We start from the raw sequence: 7446 nt of genomic DNA, 5'->3' as shown, positions 1-7446 counted from the left end.
CAGAGATTACTCGTGGGGTGGGTGGTTGGAATTATGCATTTCCAATGTGACATGCTGGAAAACGCATGACGTAGCAGACCAAATCGGTCAACACTCATTTATTTTCAATATTCTTGTACACTTCATTCATATCAACGTTGAATTTCTGTCTCTAGCAAAATAAATAAAAATGCACCATTCTTTCACCAGAGATACTGTGAACCATATTATAGTTAGATTGTACTTTACATGAATGTTGCATATATACAATAGCTTACCTTATACTTGCCATCCAGACAATTATTTCCCGTGTCTCCAGTTAAGCCATTACCGAGGTAGTACTGGCGTACATTTTAGTCCATTCCTTTTCTTAACATAGAGCGGGCATCATAACTCATAGCAAACCAACTTACCAATCAGGTTAGTCAGTTGCCCAACCAGCAACCAGGGATTAGATTAGATTCACTTTAAGTAATAATGCAACTATATATTATAGATGTCAAGGGTACAGTGACCTAATTATTTAGCACACACACACACACACACACACACACACACACACACACACATATATATATATATATATATATATATATATATATATATATATATATATATATATATATATATATCGATAGAGAGAGAGTTACTACTCTCACCCTTAAAATACATAAAAGAAGTGAAACAATCAATTTAATTTAAGTAAAATTCCAAAAATATCTCAAATACACCGTGAATAAAGACGCTTACAGCATTGTGAATTTAATTCGAAATAATCCTAAATATTCTTTCTCAAGTCCAAAAGTATAGAATGTTCCGAATGTCTTGATGTAGCACTATACTGTAATCCAGAATGTCGTTGAGTAAATCCTCAATAATCCCAAAGTAGTGTTTAGTAAATAAAAGGTAATGAGGACATTTAATTCCAAGGAATACTTTAAATAAATAATTCCTCTTAAATTATATCTCAACACAACTGTACGTTATCCACAGACTGATTGATAACAAAACGAATGATCAATTTGTTGCCAAACCTCGATGTCTGTCTGTCTGCATCTCTCTCTCTCTGTCTATATATATATATATATATATATATATATATATATATATATATATATATATATATATATATATATATATATATATATATATAATACACAATATTGCACACTGAAATTCAGGAAATGTGAGTAGTTTCTAATGGAAGATTCCATCAAGCTAAAAATATGTAAATACGTTCGACTACAGCAGATTCTAAGTTTGTAAATACGGCAAGTGCTTTAACTCCATTTTTGTCAGCATATTGTTTACTTGTTTGAATTATGATATAAGTCAGACAAAATTAGGCACACAAGAGAGATATGAATAAGAATATATAAAAGTTATAATTGAATCATTTGGCCCCAACAAGTATTTCCGACGACAATCTTCCAATGAAGGATTAGCCTCCCCACCAGGCCCCATTGAAGCTATCCCAAACAGCACCACAAAATATGTACTATCCTCCCCTATAGCATAGGTCCCTTTTCTCTTAGCCACATTTCCTAACGTCCCCACTCCCATACCCGACCATTTAGTCCAACACATTTCGAAGGATATATTGCCCCACACACCATCGCTATGTGATGTATCGCGTAGTCACATTTCCCATTTCCCCACTCTCAAACCCTGACCACATATTTATACCACAACAATGACCTTCACATTTTGATATGCTGTGCTAGTTCCAACGTAATGCTAGTTCCAACATTCCCCTTCATTGCCAAATATGGACTCAACACAAGATGGATATTTTAGTCCACATGGACAAAGCTTTCGTCTAACTGAGCTACCTCAGAGAATCGTCTCGATAACAAATATTACTTGCAGCATCAAACTGTACACTGTAAATCAGAAAAATCAGAGCAAAATGTTTTCGTCACTTTTAGTTTCTCTCATAGAGAAAGCCTCAGTTGCAATCTATATACATGTTCTTACAAGCGCATCCCCCATGTCCATCTCGCGATGAAAACTCAGACACTTTATGTCATTATCACTAGGCAGCCGGAATCAGCGGAGTGTAATTGTGAGTACAGACAGCTGGCATTACAAAATGAGGGTAGCAGCAGCAGGTTTACATACTGAAACCCCTACAGAAATACTCCCTTTCTTCAGCCTTCGACCTCATTGATAATCCTCGGGCAAGAAATGCTAGAAAATTCTGGTTAGGAAGGAAATTAAATCAAACTGGCGCAAGATGTGTTAAGAGGTGAAACTATTAAAACCGCCACTCACATACATCCAATATGTCTGCTGCACACACACCACTTTCAAACATCCCCTTAAAAACCCAACAGCAGTAGCAAAATCATCCAGGCACATCACATTGCAAACCACTAGACCTAAATTCAACTTGCATTATCTTTACCGACCCACTCATCCTGCCCCTTTAGTACAGAAAAAAAAACTGAAGATTGAAGATAGTTCTTTTTCATATGCCTCTTCCTAACGAGCAAGCGTGATAAACTTATCGATACAATCCTACGATTTATTCATTCTTGCATGGCACATGCAGCTAATATCCTTAGAAATGACAGTGAACTCATGCTACAGTGTGTACTAGATTATGGTAGTCCAACCATTAAGATCGCTTTTGACTTGAGAACAATCAAATCTGGGAAATTCAATGTTTCGTTTCGAAGCTTCGTTTACGACCTGCATGCCTTAGAACAAATGTGTCCTCATCCTAATATTCCTACTATACGTACAATAACAATGTACTTATTTCCGGGTTCTAAGAATTGCCCTAGTCGCTTTCTTGGCATTTTTGCAATCAGTCTTCGTAATGGCTAGGAATAAATTTGCATATATATGTTTAGTTAATTGATATCTCGTATCAAATTCTTTGAAAGCATTTTGAATGTATTCGGTATTTCAATGTTTTCTTTACTTCTTTATAGTTCATATTTTCAGACTCTTTTGCAGCTCGTATTTTAACGATTATATCTTTGTATGTTACATTTCCAATGGCCACGCTTATTTCATATCTGTATTCTTCCAAAGATTTAGTGAACTTGTCATACTTTGGACGTTAATGAATATACAATTTGTTACTTTTTCATCCCCAAGGCCTAAATCGTTTTACTAGTTTTCCTGTGTCCATTTCATCGCTGTGTTTTGAAACCAAAGAATCCATGCGAGTGGTGATGTGCATGATTATTCTTTTGAACAGACTTCCTACGGAGCTGACTTATAATACGGACACTGATGGTGCTGGAAGTCATGCTATTGGATTTTCGGAAGAAAGTCGAGGGTAATATGAAAATATTGGCTAATGTGAACATGGTTCACGCGATTTGATACCGATCATGATGCAGAACATTAATATTCATTAACGTCCCCTGTTTCGCATTTATTTGCTTTTTTTGCATAAGGTGGTGTATTATGGAAGCGTTTTAACCCGAAAGACACCATTAACTTTGTAAGACCCGTTCTCTAAAAATGTAAATAGCTAAAATATATACACCATTATTAACAGTTTACACATCTTGTCTATATGTGCAATTTAAGTTTATATAATTTTATCCCTGGATGATGTTATTATGGGAAAAGGATCCTTTTTTATTGATTACATAACTGAAATGATGACAGAGATGTATACTAATAAGTAATATAGGAGATTTATTGGACTAGTGTGTGCTACCTATTAGATTCAATGGAAGCAACTGACTTCAATCCTGAAGTAGTGTACAACTTTTTCTGAAATCATAGATGATCAGACCATTCCACAGGGGCTTGTATCGTTGTTTACAATTGACCTGTCATACATGTACTATATAAGAACTAGAAGGGAGGACACTTGTCTCCTTTCTCGCACGACCTATTTAAAAATAAATGCTGATATTTCAAGCTAGGCTTTGCGTAGCTTAATAAATTGGTACCGATATTTAGCTCAGGCACTCGACTGTGTATCCCTCTTAAAAGTTTGACTTAATATCATACCTTTAAGGAATGTCAAAACAATTTCCCACGCTACCGCTCGACATGGTCCTGATCGCGCCTGCTTAATATGCAAGAACAATACGCTGAATGGAATATTACCTTCTCATTTGGCCAGCTGAAAATAAGTTATAAATAAGTACAAGACGTCATTTTCTTTTAACAAATGAGAGGACAGTATTCCATTCAGTGGGCTCTCACTTGAATAATCTTCTTTGTTAACAAATTCAGATAACACACACACACACACACACACACACACACACACACACATATGTATGTATGTATGTATGTATGTATGTATGTATGTATGTATGTATGTATGGCAGGAAATTAATGTTCAAATTAAAAGAAAGTTTTCCATATAATGAACCGTTATATCATCACAGATGCGAACAGAAAACTTAATTTGTAAGTATGTTTGAATCACAATTGGTTCATTCCTGATGATGTACTGCAACGAAGCAGATATGGCAAATATGGATATTGCACACAAATCATCCATAGACTGTTTCATGACGAACTGTTCTCTGAAAACAGTTGTTGTTGTTGTTTAACGCTATTTTTCAGTACACGATAGGCTATGTATGGCGGCCAGTATTAATGGTGGAGGAAGAACCCGGGAAAACCCCAGAAAGAACCACCGACCCTCGAGAATCTACTGGCAAGCTTTCTCACATATCCACATTGGCCGAATCCGAGACTCGAACCTAGGCAAACAGAGGTGAGATGGCAGTGATCCGTAACGGACAGCGCTTTAGACCATCAGCCACTCGGGGCCCCCACTGAAAACAGGGTTAATATGTGCTCTTTCGTCCATATAGACTTGTATATGCATCCCACCACTGTGTAAACAAAATGCGCGCCCATTGGTTTCCAGGTTGTAGTATACAATTTATAGCGTTTATCATCCCATACGTTTCAGTTTTCACAATGAATGATTATAGTATTTTATTTTCTATCAAACATACGTTTCAGTTTTCACAATGAATGATTATAGTATTTTATTTTCTATCAAACAAGTTGGCTGAAAATAAGACTTCCGCACCTTTAATGGCAAAATCTTCCCCAAATTTGTGCCTCTTTTTAAAATCAGCCAAATATCGTCATTAGGGACATGCACTGCTCGACCAACATCGCCATGAAGGGGTAAAGGCGCGTTGTTCATGAGTAAGCGAGAGAAGCGTTATAACTCGTGATTATGTCGTAAAGAATTAATAATAGTATGTCTGTTACATAATTAAATTATTTAGTATCAAACTGCCTTAACATTGATAACATTTATTTTTCAGGGTGTAGTTCAGTTTCTTTTTAACCTCCGATATCTAGTTCATGTTTCATTGTATTGTTCATTTGTACACTTTATGTTTTTAATAACCTGGAAAAGATAATATACGCAATTTTAGATTTATAAGAAGAAAATAATTTCACCGTAATCTTCAGGATATTCGTAATTGGAAGAAACGACTTTGAACATCGTTTGAATTGATTCTAACAAAATTCTTAGGTGAGTACTGTGAATATGAATAATGCCAACAGTTTTGAAAGACAAAAAAGCAAAAAAAAAACAACAACATAGAAACAATAATAAATATTTTGAAAACAGTATATACAAAGTGGAGCAGGGATGGGGTGCTAAGTTGTTACAAAAAGTAAACTTTAAATTTGGTATATGGCACATACACGGTCACACTGCCTACAGTATTCCATAAGACATCAACTGCATTCCAAGAACTAAATATTGTAAAATAAGGAGGCTTGTATATTCAGATAATGTAATGGTGCTGGCAGTTTTGAATATTCAAATCGAGTAATAATGTTTGCAGTTGTGTATATTCAGATATAGTAACTGTGCCGACAGTTTTGAATATTCAATTCAAGTAATAATATTTGCAGTTGTGTATATTCAGATAAAGTAATTGTGACGACAATTTTGAACATTCAATTCAAGTAATAATGTTTGCAGTTGTGTATATTCAGATAAAGTAATTGTGACGATAATTTTGAATATTCAATTCAAGTAATAATGTTTGCAGTTGTGTATATTCAGATAAAGTAATTGTGCCGACAGTTTTGACTATTCAAATCGAGTAATAATGTTTGCAGTTGTGTATATTCAGGTATAGTAATTGTGCCGACAGTTTTGAATATTCAATTCAAGTAATAATGTTTGCAGTTGTGTATATTCAGATAAAGTAATTGTGACGACAGTTTTGAATATTCAATTCAAATAATAATGTTTGCAGTTGTGTATATTCAGAGAAAGTAATTGTGCCGACAGTTTTGAATATTCAATTCAAGTAATAATGTTTGCAGTTGTTTATATTCAGATAAAGTAATTGTGCCGACAGTTTTGAATATCCAAATCGAGTAATAATGTTTGCAGTTCTGTATATTCAGATAAAGTAATGGTGCTGTCAGGTTTGTGTAGTCAGATTAAGTAATGGTGCTGGCAGGTTAGTGTAGTCAGATTAAGTAATGGTACTGGCAGATTTGTGGAGTCGGATTAAGTAACTGTGCTGGCAGGTTTGTGTAGTCAGATTAAGTAATTGTGCTGGCAGGTGTGTGTAGTCAAATTAAGTAATGGTGCTAGCAGGTTTGTGTAGTCAGATTAAGTAATGGTGCTGGCAGGTTTGTGTAGTCAGATTAAGTAATTGTGCTGGCAGGTGTGTGTAGTCAAATTAAGTAATGGTGTTGGCAGGTGTGTGTAGTCAGATTAAGTAATGGTGTTGGCAGGGTTGTGTAGTCAGATTAAGTAATTGTGCTGGCAGGTTTGTGGAGTCAGATTAAGTAATTGTGCTGGCAGGTGTGTGGAGTCAGATTAAGTAATTGTGCTGGCAGGTTTGTGGAGTCAGATTAAGTAATTGTGCTGGCAGGTTTGTGTAGTCAGATTAAGTAATTGTGCTGGCAGGTGTGTGTAGTCAGATTAAGTAATGGTGTTGGCAGGTTTGTGTAGTCATATCAAGTACTGTTTGTTTGCAGTTTACCTTCGTTGTGGCATTTAAGCTCTAACTTGACTATCTTGGGGAAACAAGAATCACTGCAAACAGTGTGACTGATGTGAGCTCAAATCACTATCTATGGTCTTTATGTGATTCTAAATGCATTGGTTTATATATATCTAAAGTGAACTCATTATGATGTTGTTAATTAATATTAGAGAATACCATTGTGTATTTGGTTTAAAAATGATTTCACGCAGACATCTGCTATGGTTTATTTTGGGGGCATATATTTCATTTGTTCTTTTAAATCCACATTCTTAATTATAATGTTGCATTTTGTGATAAAACAAAAGCAATCAAGAGGCACTCCATTTAAATAAAACTGGATGAAATCCTTGAAAAAAATATATTTTGTGAACAATATTGTAGCAGTGACCAAGAATGTAGAAACGTGCATGACCTGTTGATGGAAAAACATCCAACTTTGTGTCATTGATGAAAATAGTCATTCAGATTGTTTAAAAGATCCATGATTAGAAGCTGA

Source organism: Sinohyriopsis cumingii, chromosome 2 (genome assembly GCF_028554795.1).
Source record: "Sinohyriopsis cumingii isolate HCF-2022 chromosome 2, ASM2855479v2, whole genome shotgun sequence".
Classification (NCBI taxonomy): Eukaryota; Metazoa; Mollusca; class Bivalvia; order Unionida; family Unionidae; genus Sinohyriopsis; species Sinohyriopsis cumingii.
The sequence above is the reverse complement of the archived record's forward strand: the minus strand, read 5'-3'. Positions refer to the sequence as shown.